Consider the following 18,137-nt stretch of genomic DNA (forward strand, 5'->3'; position numbering starts at 1 on the left):
GTCAGGGGACAAGTAGCAGGGGGGGTTGGATGAGTCGGAGGTTCTGAAGGGGGCAGTTGGGGGCGGGAAGTGGGAGGGGGCGCATAGGGGGCAGGGGCACAGCCTTCCCTACCTGGCCCTCCATACAGTTGCACAACCCCAATGTGGCCCTTGGGCCAAAAAGTTTGCCCACCCCGGTCTACTGCATGAGTTAAAAGCCAACTACCTGCTAGCTGAGGCTGTAGAGCAGACTCATTTTAATCTCTCTAAGTGGTCTCAGTGCTACTAGATGGGACATACCACCACACCCAGGAGGTGTGAGAGTTACATACTTCCCCTAGCTGAGGAAGCACATCCCAAGCTTCAGAGATTTCCCTGCTGAAATCCCAGACAAGCCCCCACTTGTAACGCCGACAGACCCCGGTGGTCAGCGGGCGGGATCGAACCTGGGTCCTCTGGAGCTTAGTGCATGAGCCTCTATTGCAAGGGTTCCGAAACTGGGGGTTTGACCCCTCAGGGGGTCAGAAGGTTATTACATGGGGGGTTGAGAGCTGTCAGCCTCTACCCCAAACCATGCTTCACTCCAGAATTTATAATAGCGTTAAATATTAAAAAAAAAAGAGTTTTTAATACATAAGGGGCAACACACTCAGAGGCTTGCTGTGTGAAAGCTGCAGAGTACAAAAGTTTGTACAAAACTAGTACAAAAGTTTGAGAACCACTGCTCTACTGCATGAGCTAAAAGCCAACTGGCCCTTAGCTAAAGCTGTAGAGCAGACTCATTTTCTCTCTCTCTGTTAAGCGGTCTCGGTGCCACTAGATGGGACAGAGCACCACACCCAGGAGGCATGTGGGGTACGCCTACCGTGGTAAAGACTGAAAAGAGACATACCGGAGAGTTGATGTCTCATACATAGTTTTAGAGTCACAAAACAAATTGGCTAGTTCCTGCTACATGTAAACTTTCATGTAGAACAGGGGTTCTCAAACTTCATTACACCACGACCCCTTTCTGACAACAAAATTTACTACACCAGAGGTGGGCAAACTATGGCCCGTGGGCCACATCCGGCCTCCGGAACCCTCCTGCTTGGCCCCTGGGCTCCTGGCCAGGGAGGCTCACCCCTGGCCCCTCCCCTGCTGTTCCCCTTCCCCTGCACCCTCAGCTCACTGCACCGCCGGTGCAATACTCTGGGCGGCGGGGCTGCAAGCTCTTACCGGGTGCTGCAGCTGCAGAGGGGTTGTCGTGTCTCTGTAAGTGCCATGAGAGATGCACTGAGGTAAAATCAACTTAGCAAAGCAACAGCTGAACATTATCAGGCAGCAGAGTGGGATACCTAAGCTTAGAGCTGGGTTTTCTGTCTTCCACTCTTCAGCTCATTAAGAGACTGGGCACTGAAAAGTCATGTGCCTGTTGGCAAGGCTTGTTGACTCCATAGCACTCTTTTACCTGATGATTTAGGTACTGGCTGGTCCAGAAAAGAACTGCGTGCCCTACCCTGGAGATAGGTGAGGGTCCATGTGATGGTAACTATGGGGAAGAGAGAAGGCCGAGGGAAGGGCTAAGGAGTTCAGAGCATAGAGAGCCCCAGACTCTGTGCAGCCAGAGGGAGGGATGGGAAAGCTCTCTTGGGCAGGACAGGGGAGCCAGAGTTCATGTGGGAAAAGAGGAAAGGACTATACAGTATTAAGACAATGGCTAAATTCTACCCCTAGTTTTACCTGTGCAATCCCAGTGCAGTCAATGTGGGTTGTGCTGGTGTAACTAAGAGTGGAATTTGGCCCTGTGTGTTAAAGGGCCTGATTTCTAGCTGAAAGTTTATCTTGTAGTCTGATTTTCAGCACCTGCCACTCATTCAGGACTAGCTTGCTGTCCTTAATGACAACCTTTTATATGGGTTCACTTAGGTTCTGACAAGGACACCTCATTTAGATAGCATACAAGTCCTTTTGCAGCTGTCAACTCACCATGCTGGGTAAAGAGGTTAGAAATGCATCAGTTTATATCGTCAGCCCTGGGTGACGGGGCTCAGGTTATAGGCCCCCTGTGTGGGGGTCGGGTTTTGGCTTTCCCTCTCCCCCACCTGGGGCAGCAAGGCTCAGGAGGGCTTAGACTTCAGTCTCCCCTCCTGGAGTCATGTAGTACAGGGGTGGGCAAACTTTTTGGCCTGAGTGCCATATCGGGTTTCTGAAATTGTATGGAGAGCTGGTTAGGGAAGGCTGTGCCTCCCCAAACAGCCAGGCGTGGGCCCAGCCCCCGCCACCTATCAGATTCCCCCCTGCTTCTCGCCCCCTAACACGCCCCCCCCCGTGATCTCTGCCCCATCCACCCCTCCCTGTCCCCTGACTGCCGCCAGATCCCCTGCCCCTGATTGACCCCCGCCACCCTATCCAACCCCCCCCCTTCCTGACTGCCCCCTGGAACCCCTGCCCCCATTCAACCCCCTTGTTCCCCGCTTTCTGACCGTTGAGTTGAGAATTGAACCAGTACATAAAACTATTGCAATGTGATTAAATAAATCCTTAGGAAAAGACCAGACCTTCACCAGGGAAATTTCATATTCTTTTCTACAATATTCCATAGTCTTGATCACAAAGGTCAAGCATTATCACTGCTCCCAAGTCTTCTCTATTTTTTAATTTGAAACTTTTTAAACCTGGAGTCAAGTTGCTTGAGTTACCAGAGTAGGCTCTGGGATTTCTAGACTCTCGAAGCAAGTCAATTCTTCAGTGCAAAACTGTTCATTTCATATTCCATGCCCTATTCTTGCAAGTACACTAAAAGCAAAATTTGGGGGTATTGACAATGGGGGTATTTGGGGGTATTGACAATGCCTATGACTTCTGACATTTAAAATACATATTTCCATGATGTTCACTACATGAATAACCTCACTGAGATTTTTTCCTTAACACTTGCATGACCACAGACCTAGTCAAGTATCATAATATTTAAGGGATTAGAAATAGGTCTCTAATTATTTAATATGGAAAGGGGAGTTGCTTATAAGTTGCTTTGGAAGCAGTCAGTCCCAAAAGTAATTACCTTACCTATATAATCTGTTCCACAAGAGGTTCCTAGTAATAGCCCAGTTCCTGATAAACTGAACCTTAGGAGGAAGTGTGTACATGGCTATATCTTCATCTACAGCATTAAGCTCTCCATCTTAGTTCATGGAGGAGGGACTGGGGGGGGGGGAAGCACCAACAATTATATTTTAAAGTCACAGTGCTCATGCTGAGCATGCCCAGCAAAGCTTCTCATTGATTCCCAGGAAGGAATAGATTTAAACTCCCGCCCCTCCCAAAAGCTATTTGCTTCTGGTTGAAATGCTCTTGGATATTGGAAGAAGTCTCACAGATATTCTGGGAGAGCTGGTATATTAAGATTGCCTAATACTTTCCACTATAAAGCATTCTTGCAAACTTTTCTTTGAGTAATTGTCAAACCTCTATTGTTTGCAGCAAGCCTTTGATATGGGATAGCTGGAATCCCCTTGGGGATTCCAGCAATGCCTTTTCTTTGTCCCATGAAATTTTACGTAGAATTAGCTGAGATAGATAAAATCACTAATTCCCTTCTCTGACTTGCATTCCTCAGGGAAATTCTGACAGCCTGCCAAAATCACTGAACATTCTGAGGCCACTGCCAAAGCGGCAGCACATGCTATACTAGGAACTTGGGGGTGTTGGCAGAACATGCGCTGGGGAAAGAGGCAGGCGAGGCTCCTCTCCCTGCTCACCAACAGACTCAGCACATGGCTTTAGTGACCCATTAAACTCCCCTTTGTCTCACCTTGACCAGGGGACACCACATAGGGCAGGAACTCCCTCAGATCTCAGGCCAGGAGAAAAAGACACCATACAGACTCCGGGCAACCACTCTCCAGCATGTGGTGCTAGCAGCCAATCCCCTCTCTGGGACAACACCTGGGGCAGGACATCACCCAACTCTGGGTGTGGGGAAGAGAGACAGCCAGGTTCAGCTGTGCTACCCTCAGACCATATCCTAGACCCAGCAACCCTTACTGCTCTGAATAATAGCCTTCTCCTGCTGGTGCTGTTAGTGCTAGAGCTCACGTAGTAGCAGTCTATACTACAGTGCTAGACATGAGGGTTCAGACCCTACTGGTGATGTGTGTTTTGGGCAGGAGATGTACAGTTGCACATAACAGAACTTCTTTTTATTGTTTTCTTTAAAATAAATACATAAATAAACAAACCTAGGTTTTTGCGACCATAAATCTGGCATTTCCTAACTTTTTGAGGGTTTTACTTTGCAACCTACATTCTTTTAACATCGCTTTTTTGTGTAATTATACATAGACTTGCTCATCCACAAAGGTCTCAAGGTTAAATCAGCTGCTGAGATAGCTTTGAAAGAGCTGTGCCATGGATTTCAAACCCTGGAGCACAGGAAAGAAAAAATTGACCTGCTGGCCCCAGACAAGACAGTAGAAAAATGGCTATCCCTCCTAAACCTGCTATGCAGTGGCTTTGCTGGGAGTACAGCACAGCAGCAGTTCCAGTACTTTCTAGACAGTTCTAGTTTTGCTCTCCCTTCCCCATCTTGCTAGCAGAGAATGAATGTGGAGGGGTTAAGCCAAGAGCTGCATAGCAATGCAGTAGCATCTCCCATCTCAGGAGGAGGAGGCTCTTTGGGCTTTCCCCAGTTCTCAGTGTTGGGAGAAAGAGTATAGGGACAGATCCTCAGCCTACACCCCAGAAATACCATGTGATCTCCAAGCAAAAGACAGAGTGTTTTAAGCACTTAACATAAATCTAAACATTTTATAAAGTGAATATAGTTTTCATGTCCAGGGGTCAGATTGTCAATATGAAACTTTCTATTTATCCACAAATTAGATACAGCATAAGCAACACATGTTCCTGACAACATGCCTCAGCCTTACACTGGAGGGAGCACCTGGAATGGATAATAGGTTCATTCAGATTTTATATCTACTCTCTGATTGGCTAGTGATTTTCAGTGATTTTGCTGAGCATGCACCTTCTGAAAATCAGGCCCCTTTAAGGCTGCTCATGTTTAGCACCCAAAAATCACTAGTCACATCTGAAAATCTTGACTGTATATATACATGCATATAAATACTGGAGCCAAGCACATATAGGCACTTCTTGTGCTGAGATTGCAAACAATCAAACAGAGATTCTCCCACCTGGGGATATGAAAAATAGACAAACTGATTTCGCTTCTAATGGCTTACATTCTGTGGGAGGAGAATTAGCCCAAAGGGTGCCAATTGTCACAGTGGTATTTGTGATGGTGACACACCAGTCCACTAGCAACAGGACTGAAGCCACAGCTCAGTTCATATCAGCCATCAAAACATTCGGCAGATAAGACAAACTTCCGGCATGGGCTAGATTCAAAGCAGTGACCTTAAAGTAAATGGCTGTATCCTGCTGCCAATCCTCTGATCTTCTTTTAAGTACATTTTTAACATTCTCTCATGCCAAGTCAATAGAATTTAAATGTCACATTACGATAAGATCCCCTTTCCAGCATGCTCGGATCATACCTTAAGTATAGACTAATCTCACTTGAATCATAAGGGCATAGGCTTTAGGGAGTGAGCTAAACCAGATAAGGACATAAGTTGAGGAAATGCTAAATATAGGAATTTGTGATTTATCACTGGAGATAAACCCAGCTCATCAGCTGCAATAAATAACAGCTACTTTAGCTGTGCAGGTTGATGTATCAGTTCAACAGTAGAATAAACTTGTTACAAAACCTAATAGGTGTTTTCTTTGGCAGCAGCGAGAGACATATTTTAAGGCACCAGGAAAAAAATGAAAGAATTTTGAAATGACCAATTTACTAGAAAAAATCCCTTTTGGTTTTAATCTCTGGGATCATAGAGGTAGCAACATGCACTGAGCCAAATTCTGATCTCAGCTACATGATCCAAAATCCAGTGTAACTCCAGTGGAGACATTGAAGTCCATTCCACGGACACAGACTGTGATCCTGTTAAGACATACAAGTGCTCCATTGAGCTCACCATGTTTAAAATTAAATGTGTGTGTAAATCTCAGCAAGACTGGAGCTTTATTCCAGATTTACACTAGTGTGATGGGGAGCAGAATTTGGCCCAAAGTTTGCATTATTCATGGTGAAAAACCTACTTACTGGGAGCTCTGGACTACCTTGAAAACCAAAATGGAAAGGCCTTCCTAGAGAGATTTGTTTCCATGTTGCAGCTGATTCTGTGTACCACTTATCTTTATTGCTCTTATTAGGATTGTTTGACCTTAAATGTTAAAGAATAACATGAGTCAGAATGAATGTTTAGTATGTACCAGATATTTTTATTTCATGTTTGTGGAACTTTTTTATGAAGCATTTCAGCAGAAATTTTTGTTACAGCTGGGTAACATACCTGGGGTGACAGACTGTAGCTGTAATCTAACATTATTTGTCTAATTAAAAATGCAATGAAAAGGAAAAATAAAGACTGAGAGAGATGAAATAGCTTCATTTTGGTGCCTCTTTTTCCCCATTCACTTCACCTGGGACATCAGTGGCTCATTGTTTTGAGGCTTTGTAGTAGCTGGAGTATTTGTAGTGTCTAATATAGTTGTGTTGTATTTCTTGTATTTCTAAGGTGCTTTCTATCCATAGATTCTATGGTACAGTTTGATTCATTTAAGATTTTTACTATATTTAACTCTGCTTTCTTTCACATATAGTGCCACTTCCCTACTAGCATGACCAACTCTGTTGTTCTTGTATAATGTGTACCGTGGTATTACTGTATCCCATTGATTGTCATCGTTCCACCAAGTTTCTGTGATGCTGAGTGTATCAATATCCTCATTTAATACCATGCACCCAAGTTCACCCATCTTAGTATTTAGACTTCTAGCATTTGTACAGAAGTACTTATAACATTTGTCAATATTTAGTTGTCTGTCCTTTATATGATGTAATTGAATGGGACTCTTTTTTGTTTGACTGTTTCTCTTCAGCACCTACCTGTGTTATACCAATAAAATAAAAAGCAGCAGGCTCTTATTAAAGGGGAAAAAGCAAAATACCACATTTATTATGAATACAGAAAGAATCATAGTAAGCAGTTAAGAAAAGGAGTACTTGTGGCACATTAGAGACTAACAAATTTATTTGAGCATAAGCTTTCGTGAGCTACAGCTCACTGCTCACAAAAGCTTATGCTCAAATAAATTTGTGAGTCTCTAAGGTTCCACAAGTACTCCTTTTCTTTTTTGTGAATACAGACTAACATGTCTGCTATTCTGAAACCCGTTAGTAAGCAGTTAGTTATAGCTATAACATTCCATTCAATCTCATATTTATTCACACATTCATTCATACACACACACACACACACACAGGTTCTGCAAGGTTGTTATCATAGTTACCAGCCTTAGAGTTGCTCATGCCAAGCCACTGGCCAGGTGGCCTGGACATGAGGCGGGAGCAGGGTCTTGTCAGATGCACATCTGATGCTCCTGGAAGTTGGTTTGCAGAATCAGACCCCAAAGTTCTCACTTTCTAAAGTCCATTTTTATAGGAATTTCTTCCTATGCCAGTCTATGGGAATTGCTTCATCATGCTGTTGCTGAATCAATCAGCAGATGGCACATTCCTGATGGCTCCGTGCTGCCAGATGTTATCTTGTTCTTTGGTTCTCCCATTCTTGAGGCTGTTGGGTGGATTCCAGTCTGCCCTCCGGTTATTTCCACTTGACGCCTTCTTCAGCCGATGGACACTGGATTCTTAGGCTGGCACCTTCCTGATCATTCAGTTATTATCCACACCAAGCATCCATCCACATACATCCTCTATCTCTATTTTAATCACAATTGTTAACAAAGCGAGATGAATACAACTAAAGGGTGGGGAGTCTATGGGTGCTGTTTCTATTGTTACAGAGTATTGCTTTGAGTCTCTCTCTCTGTGAGTAGTTGTTGTTACAAAGAATTGCTTTGAGAACAGACTCCGTGTTAGAATGTACTAACACAATTAGCAGCTTGCAAGTTTCACACATAGAGGGAGAGAAACAGTACCAAAAACCAAGAGACCTCTTAATTAGTAATACCCTGGAATTTAAACTATGGGGAATCAAACTCATGTGATTTTAATACAGAACTTCTTTAATATGATCCAACACCTGTACTTTATCAGCTTCTAGCCTCTCTTTGTTACTAGGATAGAGTATCTCCTTTAATAAACCCTCCCCTAGAGTGATGTCTCTGTCCAAACTGTGTGCTCCTTCATACATCAGCTTCCCCCCAGCCCTTAGTTTAAAAAAGACATTTTTAATTTTATATGCCAGCAATCTGGTTCCATTTTCGTTTGGGTGAATCCCATTCTTCCTACATAGGCTCCTTCTTTCCCAAAAGATTCCCCAGTGCCTAATAAACGTAAATCCCTCCTCTCAACACCACCATCTCATCCATGCATTGAGATTCTGCATTTCTGCCTATCTAACTAGCCCTGTGTGTGGAACTGGAAGACTTTTGGAGAATACTACCATGGAGGTCCTGAACTTCAATGTCTTACCTAGCAGCCTAAATTTGGTTTGCAGGACCTCTCTCCGACTCTAGGGCTAGAGCTAGGGTAAAATTTCCGAAAGTCCCTAAATGATTTAAGGGGCTTCAGTTCCATTGAAGATCACTGGATTTTAATGGTATTTAGGCTCCTAAATCACTACGGTTATTTAAATTTTTATTTAAAGATTCCTCAATTCCTATTCCTCAAAGATACAGACTTTAGCAAAGATACAGACTATTGCCTGGAGGCTGTATCTGCTTGGAAACACTAAGAAGTAGGCAGTCTGGGTAATAAAGTAGGAGTCTGGGAACCAGAACTCCTCCACCTAAACTGATCAGTGGCATAAGTGAGTACAACTCCATGAAATAGTATCATGTGTATAATAGATATGCAGGTACTTTAAGTGATATACCCAAGGACACAGTGAATCAGTGGCTGAACCATCAGCAGTGCCTAGAGGCCCTATTTATTACTGATCCAAACAGGATCAACTGAATTGACTTCAGTCAGCATTATACTCACTTAGCATATGTACAAAAAGGGGTACAGGGAATTGAGTGATTTGCTGAGGATGAAACAGTAAATCAAGAGCAGGGTTGAGCTTAGATCTCAAGAGCTAATTTCAGTCCAGCTGTAACCAAGCATAACTTAAGCAGTGAATCTGGCCTCTGAGATTCTCTCCAGATCTCCTGTTGACTAGCTTTTGGATAAATATTTTGAGCGCTCTGTGCCACAGTTTTCCCCATCTGTCCATTTCTCCACCTGGAGGGCATGTTGTGAGTCTAACAATGTTAGTAATGTGCTCTGAGATCCTCAGATGAAAGACACTAAGTCTTTGTCTACACTACCAAGTTTTGTCACCAAAAACTACCTGTTGGCGACAAAACAGTGAGAATGTACACACTGCAATGCGACTTTTGTCAGGAAAAATGGCTGGTCTTGGCAACAAAAAAATACCACCCCTACGAGAGATTTTTTTTCTTTTCTCCTCCCTTTATTGTTGACAAAGAGCCAGTGTAGACACTGCTTCCCACAATGCCTGCCCTGATCACTCTCCTCAGTGTTTCGATCTCTGATGCCATGCAGGCATTTGCCCCTCCCCTTTCAAAGCTGCAGGAAGTATCTGACACAGGGGTGGGCAAACTTTTTGGCCTGAGGGCCACTTCTGGATATAGAAATTGTATGGCGGGCCATGAATGCTCACGAAATTGGGGTTGGGGTGCAGGAGAGGGTGAGGGCTCTGACTGGGGGTGCGGGCTCTGGAGTGGGGCCAGAAATGAGGAGTTCAGAGTGCAGGATGGGGCTCCAGGCTGGGACAGGGGGAATGAGGGCTCCAGTTGGGGGTGCAGGCTCTAGGGTGGGGCTGGGGATGAGGGGTTTGGGATGTAGGAGGGTGCTCCAGGCTGGGAATGAGGGGTTCGGCAGGTGGAAGGGGGATCAGGGCTGGGGCAGGGGTTTGGGGCATGGGGGGGTGGCACAGGGGTGCAGGATCCAAGCGATGCTTACCTCAAACAGCTCCCGGAAGCAGTGGTATGTCCCTCCTCCGGCTCCTATGCGGAAGCGTGGCCAAGCAGCTCTGTTGCGCCTTGCCCCATCCGCATGCACCACCCCCACAGCTCCCATTGGCCATGGTTCCTGGCCAATGGGAGCTGCGGGGGCGGCACTTAGAGCGGGGGCAGTGTGTGGAGCCCCCTGGCTATCCCTACATGTAGGAGCCAGAGAGGGGACATGCTGCTGCTTTCAGGAGCTACAAAGGGTGGCCCCAACCCCACTCCCTGGCTGGAGCTCCAGACCCTGCTTCCCAGCAGGAGATTGAGGGCCCAATTAAAATGGCTTGTGGGCTGGATGCAGCCCACCCCTGATCTGACAGCTCAGTGTGCTGCTCCGTTTGGGGAACAAAGAGCAAATCATTGGAATGCTCCTATTCTGCCCTGCACTAGGAGCGAGGAGGAGAGATTGGTGTGCTGCTTTGACATTCCTCAGCACAGAGAGCTCACAAAGCTACTCATGATGTCGCTCTGGGCAGCTGAGGAGGCTGTGGCAGAACTCGGAGGGAATCCTCCCTAAGTGCGCAGCGATCAGCTCCACCTTCCCACAACACTGCACTGTGGGATACATACCCACGGTGCATTGCTCACACTGTCGATGATGGTGCCCACAATGTGGACATGATCTGTGGACAGAAGGAGCAAGTGTGAACACCCTTTGGCGATTTTTTGTCCACATTTGGGTGTTGACATAAGTTTTGTCGACAAAACTTGGTAGTGTAGACAAAGCCTAAGTAACTTGGATCATATATCCATGCTGCCACTAACAACATGACGATCTGCTACAATGCACTTACCAACAAGCTTTTCAGATCTGCTTTTCACAATCTACCTTTTAGGTCAAATATTTCTGGTAAAGGCAATTTCCTGTTACCTAATTTGAATGGTTAATTTAGTCATTCTTCCACTAATGTTCAAGTGTTGTTTGAAAACATCTAAACAAGAAAAAACCTGAATTCTTCTCCCTGAACATTCTGTGCCCTCCTCTTCGGAATGTTACTTAGGTGCCAGGTGCTGGAGTGAATCCACAACATGCCAAAAGGTGGATGTCATGTGTTCTATTCCTCTTTATAATAGACAGTTTATGTTTGTGTTGTGGTTTTGGAGGCAGTTTGGATTTTGCATAGGTTGTACTTTACATGCCCCAACTGTTGGGCGTAGTCTGAGTTGAAATGTTCAGTGGCTCCATTAGATAGAGATCAACATCCTTATTAAAAGAGCCCTTAATATTTATCCACTACCTATTCCCAAGTCACTGTCATTTATTTGGACTTGATGGCTTACAAATTGCAATCAGCATCTGAGCCTGTATAGAGAGGCTCCTGAGTTTAACTCAGGTGGTTTGGAATTCCAAACCATGAAATAAAGGGAGAGTCAGTATGGGAATGATCCAAAGCCCCTGAAATCAATTGAAAGACTTCCATTGATTCTATACAATTTAGATCAGGCCCTGTTTCTGGTAGGACACCAGTTTATTTCAGCAAGTTGTTAGTCAGCTCCTTTTCTTACCCATTTCTGGGGGGAGAACACAGTTTTGGTCATTTGTTTTTACTGTGAAATTTATTGGCTCTATGTGTCACCAAGGTCCTCTTCACCCTTTCTTCACTTTCCCAGTAGTTGCAATGAGAATTATTCCAGCTCGGGAGTTGTTTAATTTATTGTTTAAAATACTTGCTGAATTTTAATTACCAGGGTCCTGATTCTGCTGTTACATTGGCATAAAGTCAGCAGTAATGCCACTGAAGTCAGTGGAATAACACAGGGGTAAAGCCATCATAAGTGAAAGGAGAATCAGGCCCCTAGATACATCTGTGCATATGCATGTGTTTCTCTTAGAAACCATTTATGTTAGGCACTCCGGTGAAAACATCAGAAATCTATCTCACTGGCAGCTGCTAATACCAATCCTACTGTTTTTCTGCCCTTTCATTAGGAAGTCCTATGCCCCTGGAAATCACATCCACAGGAAACAGTAAATAGACTGGCTTGTAGGTCTTCCAGTAGTTTGGTATTGCTGGGGGAGGTCACGTTGGAGAATGAATTTGGGATTGGTGACAAGCACAGAAAATTAACCATCCCCAAATGTCAGCACTTTGCAATGAATTTCCTGTTCTAAGTCCTTATTAGCCATCTATAGAAATAAACCTTTTAGAAAATGTCTCTCTCCCATGTATGTCACTTTCATCATCAGATGGACTAAGGCTTCACTACTTCCCCTTTTGGCAGCAATTTTATGCTGAACTAACATTCATTCACTGTTAACTGCTTGGGTTTGACTTGAAAGTTCTGTAAAAACCTATCGGCATGAACCACTGATTTACCTATCTGATTTCTCTTTGTCTATCTGCTTTTCATTTTGTTTTCTTCATTCATATAGAGAAGCATTTATGTATAACCTTAGGCTGGTTAGCAGAAGAAGGGCTCTGCAGTGACCATATCTCTCTCTCATGCTGCACATCAGATTCTGAGCATGTGAATTAGGACCAGTTTAAGAATTAGGACTAGTCCTGGTTCCAGGGACTAGAATGTAGGTCCCAGGTGTTACAAGAGTGCTTTATATCTGTATATATGTAAATATGCATTGTTGTTGTAGGCATGTTGGTCCCAGGATATTAGATACAAGGTGGGTGAGGTAGTATCTTTTATTGGACCCAATTCTGTCTGATGTGAGAGATAAGCTTTCGAGCTACACAGAGCTGGGATACTGACACTGCATTAGCTTCCCAGACCTGAAGAAGAGCTCTGTGTAAGCTTGAAAGCTTGTGTCTCTCACCAACAGAGGTTGGTCTAATAAAAGATATTACCTCACCCACCTTGTCTCTCTATATGTAGTTAGTCATATTATAAGGTACCAATAGACGATGCTCAAGAATATGTAGCGTTGACTGTGGGTAAAACTGAATAACTGAGTTTTTGGTTTGGGGACTGAACTCAATAATTTTAAAAAACTGTCTGATTCAAATTGAAACTGATTTTTTTTTGTTTTTCATTTAGTTTCAGTGTTTTTCACTCCCCTTTTTAATTACCTACGTTTCTAAACAAAATACAACACAAAATCTCTCTCCTAGATATTTATATAATCCCCTCATGTGCCTTACAGTCATTAAAGAAATTCTGCCCCTCCCCCCTTGTGAAGGAGGGCAGTATTATTCCTATTTTACACCTGGGGGACAGGCACAGGAGACTAAGTGATTTGTCTAAGGTCACACAGGAAATGTGTGGCAAAGCAGTGAACTGAACTCAGATCTCATAAGATATAGGCTAGCACTCTAACCACTAGACCACTCTTCCTCTCCAGGGTGCTCAATCCAGCACCTTTTACCAGCACTACATTCAATGAACAAGAGAAACAGAGACAAAACTAATTAAAATACATTTTGTCATGGCAGCTGTTATGGCTGGATGGGACTGGAAGGATACACCCAAATCCAAAGATGGAGAAAGAAATATTTTGGAAGATTCCTTCTATTAATTCTGAACAGCCAACTGTGAATTACCTTCCACTGAGCATAAGTGGATTTACATGTATTCTGGATTCGTGCTGTGAAAAAGGCCATCCCCGCCAACCAAACTGACTGTGTTTTAGGTCAAGAAAATTCACGTGGTAATGCTTAAATAGTGCCATGTTGCTTTAGTTCTACCTCATTCATCTGTCTGCTACAAAGAGAATGGGATCCACAGTGTATTTGTAACATGATGCCGGACATTCAGAATGCAAACCGTCATTATAATTTACCCAAATATAAAGTTCCTCTTGTTTAAATTGACTGTCAGGTTTGAAAGTGGCTCAAGGAAAATCCCTAAGATTTCTCTTCCCATCTGCTTCAAACTACTCTCCTGCATCTATAATTAGTAAATTAATTAGTTGAGGCTGTAGAATGTTTGGACATGTAAAGTCCTATGTTATGTTATTATTAGACATACTGTATTCCACATGATGTTGGAGGCTCTATCTAGGAAATTAGATAGGTGGTGACCACACAAGCTAAATCTGTTATGAAGAAGGAGGATTTAAATTAAAAGTTAACTTTTTTTCTTTTAAAGAAGTTTTTGAAAACTACAATCTTTTTAGGAATGTTTTTCTTAACTTGGTGGAGTTTTTCAAAAAGTCCTCATCACTGACATATTGACTTTCTCCATGATGCATTACACATGCTTAAATGGCATGTAGAAAAGGCATGGGAATGGCATGTCTGCACTGGACTTGTGAAAAACAGGAATATTTAAAGAAAAATTCACTCTTCAAAAAAATGTGGTTTGTGAGGCAAAAATATCTTCATTGTTTTATTCTTTGATGGCAGAGATTCTGAAGACATATTGCCCACCACATGCAAACTTGAAAGGACTCTTCGTGTCTGGAATCCTTATAGGTAACTTCTAAGCACACAGCCATCCAAAGTGTGTGCTGGTAGTCAGTCTTCTTGAGAGTTCAGGAATATAACTATAACAGCAGCAGCGACTGTTCCAGAGACATTTGGAAATCAAAAAGGTCCAGTTTCTGCTACCCATACTCACCATGAGTAGTACCCTAATGCTCACATAGTCCCAATGAAGTTAATGGGATACCTAGAAAATTAATCACAGGTTTCAGAGTAGCAGCCGTGTTAGTCTGTATTCGCAAAAAGAAAAGGAGTACTTGTGGCACCTTAGAGACTAACAAATTTATTAGAGCATAAGCTTTCGTGAGCTACAGCATCCGATGAAGTGAGCTGTAGCTCACGAAAGCTTATGCTCTAATAAATTTGTTAGTCTCTAAGGTGCCACAAGTACTCCTTTTCTTTTTTCTAGAAAATTAAGTTACTACTCAGGTGTGTAAAGGTATCAAAATCTGTCCCAATGTAAAGGGACCGAATAGCACATGGTATTAGTGAGGAGGTGTAGACCCTTCAAGCTGATAGTAAAAGTCACTAGCTCTGGATGGGAGTTAATGACATTCTGATGGCTTCTTCGGTGGCTTGGGTGAGAGGAATTTGATGGTCTCAATCCAATCTAAAGACGGCAAGTATTCACATTTCACAAAGTACCATAGCAAGTGATACCAACTGACCCCTTTGCTGATGTTTGCATTGTTGTTGTAGCTGTGTTGGTCCCAGGATATTAGAGAGACAAAGTAGGTGAGGTAATATATTTTATTGGACCAACTTTGGAGAGACAAACCTTAAAGCTTACACAGAGCTTTCAAGCCTACACAGAGCTCTTCTTCAGGTCTGGAAAGCATACTCAGAGCAAGGCTACACTTGCAGATGTAGAGCGCTTTGAGTTAAACCCACCTTTGGAGAGAGCAGTAGGAAAAGCGCTACAGTCTGTCCACACTGATAGCTGCAAGTGCACTGGCGTGGTCACATTTGCGGCACTTGCAGCGGCATTGGGAGCGGTGCATTATAGGCAGCTATCCTACAGAACACTTTTTCCCATTCTGACACTGTGGCTTGTGGTAAGGGAGCAGGGGTGCGGGGCATTCTAGGTCCTGTCCCAATGCCCCCGTGATCCCAGCAATCCCTGTGCTTCCATCCACATTTGGTGCCATCTTTCAACATTTTTTGTACTGCATGCTCTGTCTTCCCTTTCAGTCTGCTGCAATGGAGCCCAAACTGCTGAGGAGTCTGCTGATGAGTCTCGCCAGCACGTCACGTTTGGCAGTGGAGTTATTCCTTATGATCCAAAGTGACAGTGAGGGCTCCGATGATGATATCGACTCGAGTAACGCATATGACATGAGTTTGCTTGTGGCATTCATGGACATACTCACCAACGTAGAATGCCACTTTTGGGCTCGGGAAACAAGCACTGAGTGGTGTTATCACATCGTCATGCAAGTCTGGGATGATGAGCAGTGGCTGCAGAACTTTTGGATGAGAAAAGCCACATTCATGGGACTGTGTGAGGAGCTCGCCCCCACCCTGCGGTGCAAGGACATGAGATTCAGAGCTGCCCTGATGGTGGAGAAGCCGGTGGCTATTGCAATCTGGAAGCTGGCAACTCCAGAGAGCTACTGATCGGTCGCTAACCAATTTGGAGTGGAAAAGTCGACCGTTGGAATCTTGTTGATGCAAGTTTGCAGGGCCATTAATCGCATCCTGCTCAGAAGAACTGTGACTCTGGGCTACGTGCATGACATTGTGGATGGCTTTGCACAGAAGGGTTTCCCTAACTGGCACACACATTCCAATTCTGGCACCAGCCCACCTAGCATCTGAGTGCATTAATCAGAAGGGGTATTTCTCTGTGGTTCGCCAGACACTTGTGGATCACGGTGGGTGTTTCATTGACATTAACGCAGGCTGGCCTGGAAAGGTGCATGACGCATACATCTTTCAGAACACTGGCCTGTTCAGGAAACTGCAAGCCAGGACTTTTTTCCCAGACCAGAAGATCACCGTAGGGGAAGTTGAAATGCCTATTGTGATCCTTGGAGACCCCTCTTACCCTTTAATGCCATGGCTCATGAAACCCTACACAGGGAGCCTTGACAGCAGCAAGGAATGCTTCAACAACAGGCTGAGCCAGTGCAGAATGACCGTGGAGTGTGCTTTTGGCTGTTTAAAGGGCCGCTGGTGTTCTCTGTATGGGAAACTGGACCTGGCCGATGACAGCATCCCCGCTGTTATATTCACATGCTGTACCCTCCATAACATTTGTGAAGGGAAGGGTGAATGATTCACTCAGGCATGGAACTTGGAGGTTCAACACCTGGAGGCTGAATTTGAACAGCCAGAGAGCAGGGCTATTAGAGGGGCCTAGTGCGAGGCTGCAAGGATCAGAGATATCTTGAGGGAGCAATTTGAGGCTGAAAGCCACCAGTAATGTCTGGTGCCCTGCACGGGAGTGAAGTGCAGTGGTTCCAATTTTAGTAGGAATCTGTGTTTGCTACACTGACTTGCAGTGCCTCTTTCTTTCCTTGGCTAAGGTATCTTTTACTTTATGCAATAATAAAGAATGTTTTCAAAGCCAAAAAATCCGTTTATTGAAAAGAAAATTCATTTATTGAAAAGAAACACAACTGCTTGGGAAACAGAAATGGCAAGGGGATGGAGTAGGGAACAGTACAATCACAGATTTGCGTATGTCCTGTTATCATACTCGGGCTTCCTGTCTGGAGTGCTGTGCAATGAGTGCTGCACTTCAGGATGGCTATATTGCATGGTGATGAGGGTTGAGTGCAGTGGATAAGTGTTGTGGTTTTCAGGACTGGGTGGTGAAGCTATAGGTGTTGGAGGCAGCTGGTGGCGATAAGAACCCGGATGTTGGGGTAAGTGGGTTGAAGGTGACATGGGGACACAAGGAAAAGAGTTTTGGGACAAAAGCTGCAGGGGCGGGTGGGCATAGTAGTGCTGCCTGCATGGCTATGAGTGCCTGGATAGAGTCCACTTGGCTCTCCATTATCCTTATCATCTGATCCGTGCTTTGCTGCCGGAGCACCGCGCTTTTGTGCTGGCGCTCCTCATTCTGCTGGAGGATCCTCCTTTTGCTCTCTCGCCACTCCTGCACTTTTTGATTTTCATTACTTGAATGCTGCATTACTTCATACAACATATCTTCCTTGTTTCTATGTGGCCTCTTTCTGATTCTTTGGAGTCTTTCGGCCGGTGATAACATGGACGGTTGAGATCTCAAGGTGGCATCTGTAAAGGCAAAATGCAACACTTAACAGAGGCAGCATTGTTCACACCAGACAGAGCAATGAGTCCCCCCTACTTAAGGGCAAGCACAGTCTACACAATAGCATAATTTGCCCATCCCAAAGCGAGTGCACATAACCCACGGGAGCCCCGAAATGGTGAGTAAGCACAGAGTGAAGCGTGACTGATTGTTTCATGGCTGTACTGTCCTCTGGGTTTCTCTGCCTGGGGGAGAGCCAACAGTGGTAGGGGGCCCCTATACTGAACACTGTCCCCACATTTTCCACAGGAGTTCTTCCTGGAAGATATCTCATTGCTGAGGGTGTCCTGGGAAGCAAGGGAGGGTCTTCTACTGCAGTGCAGCTTCTGCACTGGCCCATATGCAGCTAGCCTGTGTGCAGCAATGGTCCCCCCGCCCCTCAAGACATAGTGGCATGGACAAGTTAGCCT

General features: G+C 44.5%; 1 protein-coding gene across 3 annotated transcripts in view; it reads right to left on the minus strand.

The window, feature by feature from the left end:
• Positions 1-18,137, minus strand: part of LOC119859806 (rho GTPase-activating protein 7-like) — a 114,848-nt gene that overhangs the window by 81,805 nt on the left and 14,906 nt on the right. Inside the window, exon 1 of one of the 3 annotated variants that reach the window (XM_043491008.1) lies at positions 3,776-3,922. The exons of 1 other annotated variant lie outside the window; for it this stretch is intronic. The gene's annotated coding sequence lies outside the window, so the exon portion shown is untranslated. Of the gene's footprint in view, positions 1-3,775; positions 3,923-18,137 lie in introns of those variants that run through there. One more of the 3 variants, XM_043491010.1, reaches the window with a different exon arrangement.

Source organism: Dermochelys coriacea, chromosome 8 (assembly GCF_009764565.3).
Source record: "Dermochelys coriacea isolate rDerCor1 chromosome 8, rDerCor1.pri.v4, whole genome shotgun sequence".
In the NCBI taxonomy this organism is placed as follows: domain Eukaryota; kingdom Metazoa; phylum Chordata; order Testudines; family Dermochelyidae; genus Dermochelys; species Dermochelys coriacea.